The sequence below is a fragment of the Tinamus guttatus genome, unplaced genomic scaffold, assembly GCF_059628265.1.
Source record: "Tinamus guttatus ecotype Peru unplaced genomic scaffold, ASM5962826v1 Tinamus_guttatus_pri_ptg000056l, whole genome shotgun sequence".
Lineage (NCBI taxonomy): Eukaryota > Metazoa > Chordata > Aves > Tinamiformes > Tinamidae > Tinamus > Tinamus guttatus.
The window spans coordinates 463,349-482,738 of record NW_028288590.1 but is presented as its reverse complement, the minus strand read 5'-3'; the positions used below and the strand labels follow the sequence as shown (position 1 = coordinate 482,738).

General features: G+C 39.9%; 1 protein-coding gene across 1 annotated transcript in view; it reads left to right on the top strand.

Annotated features, from left to right (window-relative positions):
- Nucleotides 1-11,482: 11,482 nt before the first annotated feature.
- Nucleotides 11,483-19,390, top strand: part of PCMTD1 (protein-L-isoaspartate (D-aspartate) O-methyltransferase domain containing 1) — a 41,371-nt gene continuing 33,463 nt past the window's right edge. Inside the window, exon 1 of the mRNA XM_010216002.2 lies at nt 11,483-11,554. The gene's annotated coding sequence lies outside the window, so the exon portion shown is untranslated. The remainder of the gene's footprint in view (nt 11,555-19,390) is intronic.

Here is a 19,390-nt window from a genome sequence, read left to right as displayed (position 1 = left end):
AAACTTTACTCAGTACAGAGATTACATAAACAATATATTTCAAAATGATTTCCAATGGCAAATGTGATTCTTATTTTAAGACAGGTCCAAATTTTTAATAAGATTATTGCAAAATAACAGTCTCCTTCTTTTGCTGTAACCAGTGACCATGGTTCCCAAATTCTGTAAAATCAAAAGAGTCCTGTCAGCATAATGATTACCATATCAACACCAGAAGCTAGAGGCTATTTTGTCCTTTAAAAGAGAGAGGGGAAAGGAGAGAGAGGGAAAAGGAGAGAGGAATAACTCCGTTTATGTGGAAGAGATATAAGAATAATCCCAATGATATTTAGAGGGTACTTAAATAAGAATCATCAAGGGAGTTTTCCTGAATTCGCATGTTCATAAACACATATATTTATGTGTATGTATTTATATAAAATAAGTCTATATGGCTCTATATCGGATATAGATATTGAGTAAGTTGATTTGAAATTCTGGTAAATGACTATTGCATGTCAAATTTTCCTTCTAGGATACTAGGAAAAATTACAGTGTGGCTCATCAAGAAGGCAATAGCCATTACTCGTTTGCTAGGTCTTTACCTTTCTGTGCCAAAATTAAGAGCACATTTCATCCTCTTAAGTGTATTTGGACATTATAGTCTCCTGCAACTCTGAGTCACAAATCAAGTACTATTAGAGCATGGATTCTTAGCATATGACTGTGTTCTGGTTCTCAAGCTGTGAGGAATTGTGTAGCCCTATACTGCAGTAGCTAAATTAATTTAAAACAAACAAACAAACAAAAAACCTAGAAATACACAAATAGTTTACTTCTGTTGAAATTCAGGAAACATATTCACCTGTGATAAATTAATACCAGTGTTCAGAGAGGGTCAGAGTAGGAATTAATGATTCTGTGAGATTGCTTTTATATTAATAACCACGAGAAAGAAAAACTACTGTTATCTTCTGCAACGGTGTTGCCTAGCCACTGGGGACAATGTGAGAATAAAGAAAAGTAATATATTGACTTTATTACTGTCAATGACGGTAAAGATCATGGTGAATAAAAACCCAACACTGTGTCACTGGGTTAATGTGCAACAGCAGCACAGCCATATTACACAAGGTATTGAAGCTACCCTGCCAGATAATGTGTAAAGGGTCCAGAAGTACTAAGCAAGAAACTTCACAGAAAATTTCAGGTGACACAAAACTGGCAGGAATGGTTGATATGGTCCATGCTTGCACTGCTATTCAAAGACACCCTTTTGGACTGGCAAAAACGGCAGAGAGGAACCTCACGAAGTTCAACAGAGACATGTCGAGTCCTGCAAGTATGGTGGAATAAAACCCATATACCAGTACCTGCTGAGGGCCAACCAGTGGAAAGCAGCTCTCCAAAGAAGGACCTGTGGGTCCTAGACGACAGCAGGCTAAACAAGCCAGCAATGCAATACTGTGGCAAAAAAAGGCCAATAATGTGGCTTCATTAGAAGAAGTGCTGCCAGAAGAATGAGGGACATGGTCCTTTCCCTTTGCTCAGCACAGGTGAGGTCACATCTGGACTGCTGGATCCAGTTCTGGGCTCCTCAATACAAGACAGATACAGCTACTGGAGTGAGTCCAGTGAAGACCCATAAGGATTATGAAGAGCCTAGAGCATCTCCTGTAATGAGAGGCTGAGAGGTCTGTGACTGTTCAGCCTGGAGACAAGGTGGCTCAGAAGGAGATCTTATCCATGTATATAAAATCTGATGAGTGGTTTCAAGAGAACAGGGACAGACTCTTCTCTACAGTGCCTAGTGAGATTTGGGCAACTCTTTGGAAGCTGATAGACTATCATGAAATATATGAAGGGTTATGTAATAGACTTCATACAATATTTTATATGTTAAAGACATACATGAACAAAGAAGATTGTGATTAAATAGTTTAGTTGTATGAGGTTTTTTGTTGTTGTTCTGTATATCTACTTTTTACACATCAATATAATTTGACTCTTAATACAGAACTATAAAAAGAAAATCAATACAGAATTATAATAAGAAAACAAAAACCCAGCTGGATCAACAGAAAAATCATTTACCACATGGGTGTTAGCTACATGCTTGTTTTCACATCATCTAGTTTCTAGTGATTTCTAGAGACTTAAAATCATCTGGATGCTACTCTATTCCTGTATCTTAATCTCTATCCTATTTTGATTATGGGTTCAACTACTGATACCTGCCAAAAATAAAGTGTCTTAATTCAGGTGAATTAAAACACATTGAGAAAAAGCCGCAGGAACCATGCTTTGTATAAGAAAGGAAAGTTCCTGATCCTCATTTCCCATTCTGCAGCTTAAGAGAACACAAGTGTTAAATCAGCAGGGCTCTGCAATTACCAATTACTTAGCAGCCAAGGTGAGATTTAAGTGTAAACTTATTTCATTGATCACAGTTAAGTTGATGCTGATACAGTTTAAAGATGCGTATGTCCTCTCTACAGTACTCTACATCACTCTTTCCTTGCATTTCGACATGCTCAAGCAGCAGGAAATTGTCATACAAAACTAAACATGCTATGTAAAATAATAATTATTTTTCTTTAATATACTGAGATTCTAATTGTTCCAGGATTGGATTCTCCCATTACTGTTACATAATATAACAAAGACAGAATACATTTATAGTGGTGTCTCAAAGTCTATTTAACACACTTCCTGTTATCAAAATGGCTCACCATACACAGAATAAAAAAACACCCCACAGGCATTCAGTTACATTTACATGTAGTCCCATTGATTTCAGACTCTCGTTTTACATGATTAAAAGCCACAGACTTTAGTATAGTAACTTTCTCACTATCAAAAACAAACAAACAAACAAAAAAGAAAGCTTTCCTCTTTCTTACATAGGTTTAATGTAATTTTATGAAAAAAACAGAAAGAGGTAGAGTAAAATAATTAAAGACATTCAATATCTACCAAGATTTAAAGTTACTTATTGCTCATTCTTTGATTATTTATTTTTTTAAAAAATCTCTTTGAGTTAGTAGAAAACAGAGAACTGTCAGGAATCAGGATGACACAATTTTCCATGTGATTTATGGGATGGAATCTTAGACATTTATCAAGACCTTCTGGAGTATAAAATGCTCAGTCCTGTGGTTGCATATTAGAATGAGAACATTTTAACCAGATCTTCACCCGTTCCCCCCCAATGTGCACTAAAAGGAAAATGCTGGCCTTTGGCATGCAGTCAAGTATCACAAGAACAGTGTTCTGCTTACTTGTACTTGTCTTGCACATTAAGGTACATGCATTTATGCCAAATAAAACAAATTAAGAAGATCACAAACCCATCTATTATCACTAGAGTGAGCCATGCTGTTTTAACAAGAGACAAATGCCTGTTCAAGATCTTCTGAAATGATCAGAAAGCTTTTAATTTGGTATACCTTAAATATGACTAACCCATACCATCTTAATGTTGTGATTATGCTCTGCACTCTGCATTCACTGTAAAGGTGTCCTGCCAAGCTACATCTTGCAAGAGATTTGCTGGGGCTCAGTTCTTTGAAAAGCTCAATGTTAGGGTCATGTGCACTAACAGTTCTTAGCATCTCTGACCAGCCTCACTCGTGGCCTCTACGCACACCTCCTGCGCATGGCCCTAGGGCTCCACTTAACCTCATTCCTGTAGTGTCAGTCTTCATCTGATCCATGCTGTAGCTGTACCCAGTGCTCTCTACCCTGTTCCTGGGAGGTTTTTCAGATTTCCTAGATTGACCTTGGGACTGGCTTGTTGCCTTCCTTTGGCCTGATGATTGCTGCACGGTTGATAAGTCCCACTGCTGCCATCAGCCTCTTCTGCTCATCACCACACTGTGTATTGGCCACCCCCTGCTCCTGACTTTTCTTCCCTTAAGGACCAGCTCTGTTTTTACTGCTCCTTGATACTCCATGGTCAGTAGAATGGAGTAATATTTTTATGTTTCCATGTACTTAAAAGACTTTTAAATATACTTTTGGAAGAACATCTTCTCTGTAAAACATGACTAGTATCCCCATATCCACATAGGAATGGTTCTTTCTAGTGCCTCTACTTTACCTGCCTCACCTCTCATTATTTTACCTTCTTTGACATTATTTCAGGAGATGGAGGTAAACAGTGAAATGCATGTTTTCCAAACAAGGGAGAATACTTATGGCATATAATTTCGACTATATATCTGACAGAGTAGCGTATATTCTAGGAAAGTACTCCAATTAATTGGTTGAATACAGATCTGTTCCACACAGTTTTTATATCTAACCTAACAATCCAGTTTTATGCAATTCACTAAATAATGTGTTCAGACACATTTATGAAGTTTCACTTGTACTGTCTCAGCCATCTGCATATATTCCTGTAAATTGACTACAGTGAACTGCATCATCCAGAAACCAAAACAAACCAAAATATAGGTGCAAAACCTCTGCCAATTTTGGAGAAAAATATCAAAAAATATTTTTTAAAAAATACAAAATTCATTAGAAATGAAACTAGAAGAAACTCTTGCAATTTTTGACATATTTACAAAATGTAGATAGCTTGTCCCATCTTTCCTACTTAAAGATAAAAGCATGTAAGTAGTAGATTGTCAGTCTGCAAGTGGATGGTTGGGCTTATAAGCCTCTTAAATTATTGCACATAGGCAAGCTGGCTATCCAAAGGAGGACTAATTATAGTGTATTTTCAGCCCATATACAGTATAGACTTCTAGATGTCAATTGTTGATTTATGTCAATGAAATCTCTATCACTTCATGCTTCATTAAAAATCTGGCAAAAATATGGACCAATCCACCAAGTTATTAGTTTCAAAATATATTTTTGGCTATTCTCGGTATGCAAAATATACTAAATTATTGTCAACAGTGACTCATTTAAGCAAAGATCACAGACAGACTTCAAACTATTAATCATGATGGCACATATTTTTTCCTCTGTCATAAGAGCTATGTTGCTTCTGAAAAAAAAAAAGCACCACAAACTCATAAACTTAGCAGAACCCTATTGATAGAGTCTCCTAATAGACGACACTTTCTGCTGACACTCATTCTATATACTAATAAACTTCTGAGACAAGCTACAAATCATTGAAAACAGAAAAATTGAAGGAGAAGATTTCTCTTTATGAGTTATGGGGAAAACCATGTGATGAAAGTAAGTATTCTTAATGTTTTGAAAGAGGCAAATGGCTTAACATACCTTTTTTTTTTTTTTTTTTTTTGTAAATTGCCATTGCAGACAATCAGTGAACTTTGTCCCTAATGTAATTGACATAATTATTTAAGTTAGGTTTCTACTAACGTAACAGTTACATGATGTGCTTTTAGTTCCTTCACTAAAAGAACTTAAAAACTGAAAAGAAATATGAGTAAGATATTTTTCCATTATGATATTAGTACTAGACCCCTTAAAATGGGAATTTAAGAAATTAAATATCACCTAGCAATTGCTTTTGATATATCTTTGAGCTCAGGCCCCTGTAGCTCCATATTACTCTTTTATCATTCCTTGAAAATACTGTTGTATCCAAAATGTAAAAGACAAACACCTTTCTTAATACTAGATTTATAAGAGAGATATTTTTTCACTCTTTACTATGTGATTAAATTTATTGTGTGTCAACCATTATGCCTGTGCTTCTTAAACTATATTTTTGGTATAATTATTTTTATGAACAAAATTTGGTTATATAAGTATCAGTGACTCTAGGTCACTGGCACCATTCCATTCCTATGATCTCATGTTTGTTCCTAATAGAAAAAAAAATAAGACAAAGGCATGAGCAGTCAATAGGAAAAGTAACCCTCAAAAGGTCGGACAGCAGATCCTAAGAGAAACATCTTTCAAACTAATGTTCGTGGCCACAAATCCTATTTAATATCAGTGATTCTAATCTTACATTAAAAATTTCAAACATTACATTTACGTTTCAAAATCTACAGCAACGCAAATCTCAATTCTTAAAATTACAAATGCCTTTGAAGGGCTATAATTCACCTCACAGGAGGGGGCAGGAGAGGGATAACATTAAATACTAAAAGTTAAAGTTGTAGATAATTCTCAAAGTCCAGTAGGAATACCATAGGAAGCACTGTGTTGCATAATGACATATTTTAGAGTAAATCATACTTTACTCCCTTTAAATTAAGTGGTTCTGGGGCTCATAGGAGAGGTTATTCTCATATTAAGCTTGACTACAGAACCACTTCTGCCTATGACACTCATCTGGGGTTTATTAACCTAAATCCTGATTAACAAGGCCCCAGATGCACAACAGTCGACATATGCAGAGCTCACGAGGCTCACAGGTGAGGTTTGGCAGGTCTCACGGGTCAAAGCAGCACTATATAGTTTGACTTAACCACTCTCAGAGCCAGGGCACATCTCAAAACAGAGTAGCTGTGCTCCTATTATAGGGACCAAATGAACAGAACCAGCTTGAAAGCTCTTTGTGCATTAGTAATGGCAATTGCCAAGTGATAAATGATCACACAGTCAGACTTACTAGAACTTATCCGCAGGAGGGCTGGTGCTGTAGGTGCAACTGAATGGACACAGCTTGGCTTTGGCACTGCATGAGAGCGAATCAGCCTGCTAGGACCTGCAGATCTCAAGCACTACTGAGCTGTGGAGACAGCACAATGGCTGCTTGGGTACGTGCATTAGAAGGTACGTAGTAGCATCTGCGAGCAAAGAATGCAAAACTAAGTTGCAATGTTTTTAAAGCATGATAGGGAGGTCAAACCTTAGGGATAAAAGAAACTGCTTTCCAGTAATTTCTAATCACCTTTCCCTCTGTAACACTTAGGATTTCTTAAATAGTACAATACGTATGGAAGAATAATTCTGGAAGAGAAAGTTGCTGCAGTTTTTCTCCGTTTCAGAGCAATCTTCCTGAAACAGGCCGAATCAATGACAAGGCGTGATACAGTATGAAATATGTGCTCCCAGTAGGAAGTAACACCTCCTACAGCGCGCAGAAAACAATATCTGAAATCGAAACTGCTACTTACGTGGGACATGCTCTTTGTTCTCTACACATACAAAACAACCAGTGAAAGCCAGTCAACAGAAAAAAAACAAAAGGAAAAAAAGAAAACCCACAAAAAATAAATGAGAAGAAATCGGACAATGATAATGTAAATTAAAAAGACAAAAATCTCTCACAGACATAGGGAATCAACTGCAACATTAGAAAATCTGATAATTAAAGATGAAGCAAAAAAGCAAAATGCGATTAGACAGGGGAAGGAAGTCTAATAAGATTATAAAATCCTGGGGGGGGGGAGAAGACTAACCGTAAGAAGAATGAGAAATGGGATGTTATGCATCAAAGACTTGACCAAAGTTATAAGACTAAATATAAATTAAAATTATTTGTGTGTTCAGTTTCTGGTGTGAAGACACTTTTTTTTGGTGGGGGGGATGAGGTAGTGGGGAGGGGGAGAAGTAGAAGGCGCTACATTGTGCCTATGATGACAGTAATATAAGGGACAGAGAGAGCAACTATCAATAACTCTGAAAACACTAGTCCTAACATATTCTTTAGCACAGCTTTTGGTTCCTGCTTTGCTGGTATAATGGAATTTGACAGACATTTTCAGTAAGGAAATAAGCATCAGGAAAAAGAAAATGTGAGATGTAACAACACGGATTTTTCGCACTCTTCAGAGTTGTTCTCTCATTTGGACCACTAACGATTGGAATTATTGATTGGATTAGAAATGTATATTCCTAATATTCTTTCATTTACTTTAAAAATGACTCTGAAATTATTTTGGTAGTTCTTGTCTACCCTAGATCTCCATAGTGCCCTACTCAGCCAATTCATCTAAATACAGATAGCAGTCTATACATTAAACATAAGCTTAGCTTTAGTTTTTGCATCAGGCTGTCTAGTTAAATTTCCATAGCATTTTGGGTGTGTCTTGTTTTCTGCGTAAATTAATCTCTATTTTACTACTTTATCGGACTATTTATTATGTGGATTCTATAGACAATATGCAGACCCAATACATCTTCCTTGCTTCTTTTTTTTTTCAGTTTAATGATATGCTGTCAATAACGGATCAGTTGAAAATATAGTAAGGTGGAGAGAACTTTCCATAAATAAGAAATTCTAGTTGTTTAGATCTCAGCGTGACCATCAGTTACTTAATTATTTTTCCTGAGTTAACAGAACCTCTATATACCTGTGCATTAGTTATGAGTTCCTTAACAACTTTTGGTAAGTGCTGACATTCAGAACATTTCCTCAAAAATTTGTCAACAGCGAAAGTAATCCACAAGCAATCCACATAATAACAAGGATCCATAGATTAAAACAGCTGCTTCAGAATTTGCTTCTCTCCTTTTGTATTCATGTCTTTTTCACATATCTACAAAAAAAAAAACAAAGAAAAATTGGAACATAAGAATTAAAAATTACAGTAGAATCTGGTTTCATTAACTAGAACAAAGAACAAAATCAGTGGAAATGAAAAGGCCGATCATTTCAAAATGGTAATTTACAAGCTTTCACTATTTTCTGAAGAGCTAAGTCAACATGAAATAAGTGGCTAAGCCACAACATGAAATAACTGAGTAGGAACAGAGCTTAGACATATGTCTCTTTTATTCTTTTCCTTGATAGCTGTTCTAGAACTAAGCAAGGGAGTACTGAGATTCTTACTTGATATAGATAAAACTTAAAAAAATACCCCAAATCCTCAGAAATCCAAAAGAACATATTGTAACTTTATTAGACTGCATAACATAAAAAACTTTCTTAAAAGCTAAAGCTTAATCAAAAACATACAACGTCAAGATTTATTAAATTATTAAAACGTCTTACATGTTTAAAAATAACAATTTAAGAAAAATGTGCTTCACATATATTTCCTGTAGCACTGGAAAGTTTTTGAAAGTGATGCAAAATGCAAAGTTGAAACCGACTTTAAACAATCTTCAACAATGGCGGTGATGCTGCAACAAGTTTTCCATGTCTGAACTGAGATGTGCAAAAAGCAGTGTAAGTAAAATGTTACCTGTTGGTTTTATGTTATCAGGATTATGTTTAAGAAACACTCTTTGCACCATTCTGCTTTTAAGGTACTGGTACTTTTTAGGAAGATCAAAATGCTGTTTGCCCTGTTTGGCTATGTATATCTGCCACTTTATTGCAATACAGTAACAGGCTCAGTGCTTAACTTTAATGACCAGTAGTAGTAAAACTCATTTTTTTTAATCTGTAAATTAGAAATCTTAAGCATGTAGTTTTCTTCCAGGCATCTGAATGTTATAATCTTGACCGGCAATGCAGAATGAAGACGTACTTTGTTTGCTTGCATGATCATGAAGACATAACAGAGAATCAGGTCAGAGTATTGAAAGAGTAAATACTGCTTCAATCTGCATAGAAAATAAGAGAACTCCAAACAGTAAAGAAGTTTTAGAGATATTGTAATTTAAATAAGACATTATTTTATGGAGGTGAAAGGATGTTTACTGTGCTATTCTTAAGTGCTCTACCCAGGTTTTGACCTCAGCTAATTTATACAGAGTTTTGACAGACCTGTCATGTAATACTTGAGCTGACATAGGTTTCTGAGAATGTGTTAATTGAACTTATATGAAAAGAAAGGTTGCACAATTTATGCACATCTCATTTAAAATGATGTGACAATAACTATATTTCACATCAAAATGCAAAGGTTATATTGCAAAAGAAAATATGCACCTTCTGGCTTGATGATGGATGACGGGAGCTAAATTAGATTTGCAGTACTGTATATGTTTGAGAGTAGAATTTTCCCACCTGGCCTGAGCATGGAGGCTTCTACTTTTCAGCTTTGAGAAAATGACCTTCCCAACTCAAACTGACATCTCTGTCTGCTGCAAGTTAAATGAAAATGGAATCAGCTCAGCATAACATTAGTTTGGGAGGGAGAAGTCAAGCAACACTATCAGAGTTTCCTCAAAATTAAATAAGCATAAAGTGGCATAACTTTTGGAGTAAATACTGGTATGATTAAGTCCATTTGGTCTGACAGGTGAGGATGTGTTGGTTGCATGAGAATACCTAGGTGTAATGGAATGAGAAAGAATGAAAAGTAAAAATGTCCTATTCATGCAACAGGTGGGGTATTACAGGCACTTATTACCTCAACCCAAAAATTCTTAATGAAAAAGTGTTTAACAATCTGGCCCAGAAGAGATGATTTATTACATGAGGGCACGGCTTGTTTCAAGGTCAAAAGGAATTTATCTATTTTTCTCTTCTCCCCTCTACTTGTCCAATGATGGGGTGCACCAGTTCATGCTTGTGTGACTCATTTCTCAGCCTACTTAGCAGAAGAGGGAATTATTTGCATTAACCCAGCAGAAGCTGCCAGTTACTCCCAGCTCAGATGTTGCTCTCCACTCATGGCGTGCCCATGGCATTAGCTGCTCCTTCCTCCCCTCTCTCCCTCCCCAAATAGGTAATATTCATTGCTGGCCTCTTACCAGCTACATTTTTATGTAGCTCATTTCTCGTGGTTTTTATTTAGAAACCCTGCTCTGCCAGTATTCAAACTTTGGCTAAAACTCAAAACCTTACGCCTCGGCTCTATTTTTGCAAATCTCTCAACGCCAAAACCACTCCAGTTTAAAATTATCACCATGAACGCTACCATGTTACTTATACTGATGTTTCCGCCACTGCAACGTCACTTTTTAGTCTGCAGGTTTCCACATTCAGCTGGCCGAGGTCCCTGAACACCAAATGGCTTTCACCGGATGCGGTGAACCTTGCTGATGCCACAAGTGCAAATGCCACCAGTTTTCCAACCCTCGCCTCCAACCTTTCTCACTCTTTTCCTCGAGAAAATAAAAAATGCATTTTTTCGAGTTTTCTCGTTTTTCAGAGCAGCTTTTTTTTTTTTTTTTTTTTTTGCCTTCCCCTGAGAGGCCTTACAAAGAGCTGCGTGAGCTCCTCCGGCCTCCTGCCGGCGCCGGAGGGTGTCCGCCACCGTCCCGCTCCTCGCTGGCTCTGTGTCCCCCCGGCTGCCCCCGCCATGTCGCCGCCTGCTCCCGCTCCCCGCGGCTGCCCCGCCGCAACGGCGGCTGCTGGGGGAGGGGAGGGATGGCGCCTCGCTCCCAGCGCCGCGAGGAGGATCCCAACCTCCCTAGGCGACTGGTGACGAAATCGCGAACGCCGCGCTCCCATTGGCTCAGGCCCTGGCGAAGTGCGGCCAATCACGAGGCGAAGCGACGCTGCTCCCCCGTCTCCATTAGCCGGGGGATGGGGAGGGTGGTGCTGCCCGCGCGGGGTCACGTGGCCTCTGTTTACATCCTCTCAGCTGTTGGGCCCCTCCTCCCCTCGCGGCGCTCGCGTCAACACAAACAGCGGCGCGCGGGGCAGCGCCGAGGCCGCGCCGGCTCTGGGGGCTCCTCCGCGGGGGCGGCCGCCTCCCTCTCTCCCTCCCTGCCCGCCGGCTCCGGGTGCCACCGCTCCGCGCAGGCAGCCGAGGCGCCCTTCCGCCTACAGCCCCCGGGCGGGGGGTCTCGGGTGAGTGCCTCGCGCGGGGGCCGTTACGGGCGGCGGTTGGCAGGGGTGCGGAGTGGGCCGCCCGAGGGCTGGAACGGTTGGGGGCGGGGAAGAGCGCGGCCAACGGGCGTCAGTAGCGTCCGCGGCTGGAGCGGGGCCTCGGGGGGCTGTTGCCCTGCGGCCGGGACAAGGCAAGCGCCGCCGGCCGCCTCTGGCTCCGCCTGCGGGGCTGCGGAAGCCCAAGGTAGGGGGGGGTGGCTGCTCCTCCTGCTCTCTAGTCTTCCTCGCCGCTCGTCTTCTCGCTGCCTGCGCAATGGCTAATCCCCAGCCCGCAGGGGAGGTGAGAGGGGCCGCGCAGGTGTGAGAAGACGTGGGGCTAATGGGGGGAGGGAGGCTGGGGTGGGCGGGCGGGGAAGTGCCCGTGCCCAGCGGCGCTGCCTCCTCCCGCCGCGTTGTTGACTCGGGGAACGGGCAGCGAGGGTGTCAGCGAACACACTTGCCCCCATAACATCGGGTCCGGCGCATGTGGCGGGGGGAGACTGCGCCTCTCCCTGTTCGAAGCGTTACGGAGCGTTTGCGAAACGATTAAAAAAAAATGCTAGCTGTGGTTCGGGAAAGGCTGTTCCTTTCCCTCAGGCGCAGCTGAGGGGCGAGCGGCACTTTACGCGCATCAAGTGCGCAGGGCCGCGGCAGCCTCTGCTCCCGCCCGGCCCTGCGCGCACGTTCCCCTCTGTTTACACTGCGGCCTCCGCTCGGCCCCGAGCAGCGCAGGGGAGGAGCAGCAGCCAGGGCCGCCGCCGCCTCCCGCCCGCTTCCTTTGTTGATCTGCGCCCCGGGGGCAACGACCCGGCCCCACCGCCTTGCCCTGAGCCGGCCCCCGCCTCGCCGCGGAGCCCGAGCGAGGGGGAAGAAGTCGAGGCCCTTTTGGGAGGCGCGGCCTGGGCCTGGCTCATGCAGCTCTGCCGTCATCCGCAGCCAAGGGGAAACAGGAGGAAAACAAGGCAAAAAGCGCCGAAACAAAACACAGCCCGTGTTAGGGAGGGAACATTCTTTCTCCTTGGTGGCGAAAGATAAAGGAAAACATAACATCCAAGTGAGAACAGAGATCGAGCTGCTGCACTGTGCACAGAAAGTGTGGTTACCTGCAACTGCTGTTCTCCTCGAGGGGGTGGTCTGTATCCCCGCCAGGCTTTTACTCGGTCAAGGCCAGCTGAACTGCAAACTTTAGCAGAGAGGTAAGGTTTTTTCTGATAATGAGCAGTAAACTGTGAGACAAAAAAAGTCACAGATAAGGGTAGTCGGCACTTTAATGAATTAACGAGGATACTTGATCCCTCTTGACCCTCTTCCTTCCACATTAAAGAGAGTGCTTTTAAGGTGCGAAAATCTGGAGTGCCTTTGTAACTTTAATTCACTGTAAATGAATCGTAATGTATAATGCTTCCACCCCCACCCCCCCAGACCCTTTCTTACTCTGGGCACTGGTCAGCCCCTCTCTCGAATGAATCAGGCTTGGATAAATGGAGATGCTCCCTATAGGCCTCCTAACTAATTTGTTGGAAAAAAATGAAAAAAAAAAATTCAATGTGTAGGTAGACAAAATGTGTGAAAGGTCCAAAGCAATATTTTAACTAACTTTGAAAGAATAAAGAAAATATAATGACAGTAATGTAAGAAATACGTGAGTGAGGTCAGAGGATCACAATGAAGGCTTTGGAGATGGACTTTTAGCCAGATGTTCTTGGCAATGGTCAGAGCCCCACAGAAGTGCAAGGGAGAACAATTGGGTGTTGTTGGGAGGTCTGCAGTGAGGAAGATGTCACAAAACTGCAGTAACAGAAAAGGTTATGTAATACTAAATTTATATCCCAGACAACTGAATGTTATCTCTAGGTCTCCACTGGGTCATTAGGTTACTTGCCTTCACTCCAGCATCCTTGTAAAAATCTTTCAATCTCTGTCCAAGTGGTTTTCCCTGTGGATTTTTCATCTGAGTCATCTCTTTTGTCATTCTTTCTAGATATTTGACCAACTACTTTGGATTTTGTACTACTTAATCTATTAATTTATGATACCCTGTTATTTTTGTAGTGCTGATTTTGCCAAATTGGTGGGTTTTACTGTTTTGTCTTCTGTTTTTCTTCCAGTGTCTGCGCCAAACCAAACAAATCCTTTAGAAAAGGCTTCGGCCTAACAAAAGACCAAGAATAGAAAGCAACTGCCCAACTTGTATCACAGTTTTCTGTTCTTGTGCTGGGTCACACCAGAGACTACATTTGCTTTGCTGTGTTTTAGAAATTTAGAAGTGCAGCTGATTTGAGATTATAGGTGTGGGTTCTGAAGCTGCGGGTAGGCTTAGGCATGATATTGGTCTCAAGAGAACAGGCTTTCTGTGACTTTGTTTAGGCAAATGTGAAAGAACAAGACAAATTTGAAATTTCTACTTTGGAGGGTAGTTGGTAATATAATGTTTTCCTCCCTTTCAGAAATGCTTCTATAACTTAGTATAAATACTACTTTTTTCCAAGCAATTTTCCCGGAAAGTTTTATGTTGATAACTTCAGACTTCCTCAAAACAACATATTAAAAGTCATTTTGAAATTGGTATCCAGTATTCATGGGAATGTGCATCTCGGTTTTCAATGCATGTCAAGAAACAAATAAAAAAATACAGGCATTGGCCTGTATTATTTCAGAATGAGTGTCTTTATTCTGACCCGTTCTCTTCAGTTCCTACATTGTTCCCATTTTCAGTAAGTAATATCACAGAGACTTAATGTTTTGTTCTGAACTATACGTGCTTTTCTGAAACCAGTCATTAATTATCTTCCAGTTTAAGAAAGTACCTTGGAACCTACAGACTTGGAATAATCCTGCAAGCACCATTGATCATTACATTACCTGATTATTTTACCTACTTGGAATGTAAAATTCTCAGTGCAAAGGCTCCCATCTTGTTTTGTAAATGAATAATCATGTATGTGACTTGCCTAAAGGCACTTCACGCCTCTTCTGGCAGGCTTAGAAGTTAATCTGTATGCTTCATCTTCCCTAACCAAAAGTGTACCTTGTGAAGCAGTGACTCAAAAAGCAGCACAAGGAAATATTTCTGTGCTTGTTTGTACTCTTTAGTTTTATTAACTGTCCTTAGAACAGTGCTGTGGGAATTTTTTGTTACGTTGTTGTGCTTCCAGTTCCAGTTCACATTTGATAAACATCTAGAAAAGCACTGATGAAATAGGATGTGAGGGTTTTTTGAAGGAGTTTTTTAATGTATGTACTTTACAGAAGCATGATAACACTTTTCTATTTCGTTCTGTCTTACAGAGTTCTAGGGAGTGAAGTAGTTGGTATTAAATGTGGGTCTAATTGCATTAAAACATGAGGAAACAGCTGCTGTGCTCCATTTCCTTTGAGGCTTATTTGCGTACTGGATGTTAATGAGAGTCTTCAGGCCTGCTGAACACAAGTTCTTAGGAGTCCCTTATGCCTTGCTGTTTTAAGAAAACTGGGCTGGGCTTTCGGGCCTTGAAGAAAGGATAGAACTTGTAGCAGTCTGGGGTGTTGAATATCGCTTTTTAGAAGCAAATGATTACCCAGTTAGCATTCAGAAGGGTAGTATAAATTCCCTGTCCTTTTTGTTCTCCATGTGCATCATCTCAAATTTCTGTTTGAGAGTTAGTATCACTACTTCAATGTTGACAATGAAGTTAAGTAAAATGGGAGCTTGAAATACTAATGCTTATGTGTGTGTATACTCCTTTTTAAAAATATTACAAATACCTGATTTGCAAGGTGAGAAAAAAAAATCAGTCCCTTAAATTGATGCCCAGAATTGTGCTTCATTATAAGGAGAAAACAGTATTTTAGAAGTCATCATAGAGCAGCAAAACAAAAACCCAACCTTGCTGTCCTAAAATAGTGTAGAGTTGGCATCAGGAGTCACCATGGTAACTCATGGGCATATTCTGGTGTCTCCTTAGGTGGAGGAGTTGTAGAGGGGGAGAAGTGAACATTATCAAGAATTAACCATTTCCCTAGCTTGGAAGGTTGGTTTGTGGCAGAAAATGACTTGAAGTACACTGCTCAAAGATGCTTTAAGTGAAGGATAATTTTGAACACCTGACTGAGTGTTCAGTGGCTAAACATCTGACAGTCTTTAGTGAAGAAGGCTGTTCTATTACAAATGCAGAACATAAAGCTCAATTTCATACAATCCATAGAAGTTACAGATGAAAAGGAAACTTGATATTGAGTCTTAGGATTTTTTTCTCTGAAGTGATCGATTTTACCTTTTCTTAAAACAGCGTTTGCGCAATATATTGTCAAAAATTAATGCACAACTTGGATTTGCAAATCTATTTATTTCTGGTTTGGCATGAGAGACTTGATGTTTAAAAGCCTCTTTGTTAAATTCTGAATCATTTCACAACAAGAACTTGTAATTGAGGGTTAAACTTAGAGATCAGATGGTTTGGTAGCAGTATATTGCACTGCATGTTGGTACCCCATTGAAGATATTAGAAGATACTTTAAGCTAGTTGTCTAGTTGTATTTTTAGATGTTATGAGATACACGGCCATCAGCATGGAGCTGTTAGGTGTGACACAGGATCTATGGAAGACCTGCCTTTTGAGATTTAAGCAGAGAAGTTTAAGATAGTGAGAGAAAATATGTAATATGGTATATACAAAATGCATGTTCTACTGAATGTACTTGAAAATATCTGTATTGGTTCAAGCAAAATAAGTAACACTCTAGTTGTTGTCAAGTTGTTGTGTAAAAGATCAATACATGAGATGCTTAGCTTCAGCAAGAGGTAAAAGCTTAATATTTCTGCAATATTAAAAATTTAAAGTAGGCAGGAGTGCTATGAATATTCTTATTAGGAAGTCATTTTACCACTGAAAGAGTTGATTTTTGTCTGAAAGTGTTTCTCTTGGATTCAGAAAGTACTTGTTTGCTCTTGTGTGGTGTTTTTTTTTTTTTTTTTTTTTTTTTTTTTGTTATGTCATCAGAGGTCTGTTGGCTCTTCTCCTGAGCCATGTGACCCTGCCGTGTATTTGCAAAACTCCCCCTTTTACCCTTTTGAAAATGAAATATGCTGCATTTCTGTTTTCTGTGTGGTCATCTGCAACATAATCACTTAATCTTTGCTGTGTTGTTTTTTCAACAAACTGCGTATTTATCATTATTGCAGTCAGTAGGTCAGTGAAACTCGCAGAACAATGCAAAGTTGAGTTGCTGAATTTCTTTATAACTTCCAGTGAGCTGACAGTTGGAGCATGAGAGTCCCACAGGCTGTAATCACTGCTTATTTACTTCAGTTAATTATGCATTCATTGTGACTAAGACTCATTACTGCCTAGCTTCCCAAGATTGTGGTGTCTTCTGGAATAACTCATTTTTCAAAAAGTCAATGTAGGATTTCACTTCTCTGTTCTGGGATGCTTTGTATAAATGAGTTGTTCTTGGTATGACTAAAGCAGGTTATGTGACTGCAGCAGCCTCTGGTGTTATGGTCTGTAAACTACACTTCTGGCAGGTGAAACCCAGATGCTTTTCATGACTGAAAAGAAAATACGGGCTGGGGTTTAGGGGATGAAGGCTTTGCTTTTGCTGTTGAAGTGAACAGCTGCCATCTAAACTAGTGGTGAGAAGTTGTCAGCTTTCATCTTGTGAAATATTTGTCTGCGTGTCTGGAAATGGTTATCTGAGTGTTTACAAATGTTCTAAACCCGTGGTTTAAACTTGGTTCAAACTTCTAGGTTTGAACATCTGCAGTTGCTAGTACTGTAGGTAGATTGAAACTTTGGAGGCATAGATTTGCTAGTGCTTGATTCTTACCTGGAAGCAAAACAATGCATAAGGTTTTTCAAATTAAAAAGGCTATGCATGTGTGTTTTGACTTTTGGATTTTAAAGATAGCCTGTGAGTTTTTGTTCAAGGACTTGTAATTTTTGTCACTACCAAAAACCATATGATTTCAGGCCCCCTTGAGGTTGTTTTGAGACCAGGGGGCAGATTGGAACATTTGTGAGGAACAACTATCACTTGGGCAAATTTTTAAAATAAGGGCCATTTAACAAGTGGTGCTCAGTTTTAGATGCTAACTGTATGAAATCGTATTGGTTTTAATATTTGACACTTTTGAAAGCTATTTCCATCTTGTAATCTTAGCTAGAGAAGCTAGAGACTAGGCAGATTAAAAGCTTAATATGAGAGTATGCAAACCAGTTGTTTTTTATGAACTGTAGAATGATTTCCCTTGCCTGTTTTCTTTCTTCTGCCTGAGTAAATCACCTTCAAAAGGATGCCATAAGCCAAAAGTGCCATAAAAGAATGTAAATAACAATGTAAAAGTGTTTATGCTTTTTTTTGAAGAGCACAAGTGCAGAAAATCTTGAACTAAATGAAAAGAAATATATTGCTGGTTTTCTTAAAGTAGATTTGTACCTTAAAAAATAGCTGAACATGGCATTTTGTTTATGCATTCTTTTTAGAGTATAATTGAGGAGATGGCCAGAAGTTAGTTTCTTTCTAGATTTATGATTTTTTTTTTTTTTTAACAGAGGTGCCTTAGATGAATAAAAGTAACCCATCTTTTTTCATAAAGTAACTAAATGGTTTCCTACTGGGCAGTTTTCTGTGCTTAAAATAAATCCATAGAATGTTTTCTTTGGTAAGTTACTCCTTTTGGAACAGTCCATTTAGTCACAAAGGAAAGGACATTTTTTGTGGTTGGACTTCCATCCTTATTTAACCTTTCAAATATGAAAGTATTAATGATTCCTTAGTGTTGCAAAGTAAAACAAGGTCCTGCTTAGTCAGGTGTGTTTAGCCATGTTAAATTGCTTCAAGATTTGGGGCCCTAAGGAGGCAATGCATCTGTTATCAAAACTCCTGTGACCTGCTTGATTTAAGTGCTGATGACATCTGAAACATTCTGAGGATATCCAAGTGAGTAGACTTCAATTAATTTGAATATGAAGTTAAAGTTTGCATTGCTGCTTTCTAACAAGGGGCTTTCAAATATTGTTTGCAATAATGGCTTAAGAATTATGTCTGAATGTAAATCTACCATTTGAGTTTTCATTTAAATAGGCACAGCTTTATATTTGGCACTTTGTACATGAAGTTTTTGTCCTGAATTCAGTATTTTGCTGAATATTGAAGCTCGATGGAGGTGAGGCTGATGCAGCTCCATGCCCCAGGTCCAAGCAGAAACGAGACTGTGCCCCTTTTTGAAGGGCACGCACACACACAAAGCTTGTATATGTCCTACACACCTACAGAACAAACCCCAGGCAGAATCACAGATGGTAAACACAGGATTTGCCCAAACTCAAACAGCACCAATGGCTTCATCCTGTGCCCTCCTCTGGCTAATCAGGATTAAGACCCATTAGCGGGAAATAAGTTCACTATGGATCCTTTCAGTAACTGGCCATAGACACTCAGTCTACTATGTCTCTGGTACCTGGAACATGCTTGGGTCTACTGGTCAACACCCAAAACTCTATGGTCTCCAGCAGATGTTCTGGACCCCTTGCTCCTTCCAGTAGGTAGCTGCTACAGTTTTTTTTTTTCACACACCCATGTCTGTTTACCCCTGGCTCCCAAACCACTTCCCATGCTCTCTTGATATTTGCTAGTCATCATGCACTGACATAGAAACCATTGCTCCTGTTTTTGTCCCCACAGACACATAGCCTCTGTGACCTGTGATCCCACTGCAGTTGCTGGGAGGTACACCTCTATCCATACACAGAGAATAGTAAGCACCACCCCCCCCCCCGCCCCCCACCTAGGAAAATAGAAGTAGAGGTTAATGAGATAACAGGACAGACTGTGGTC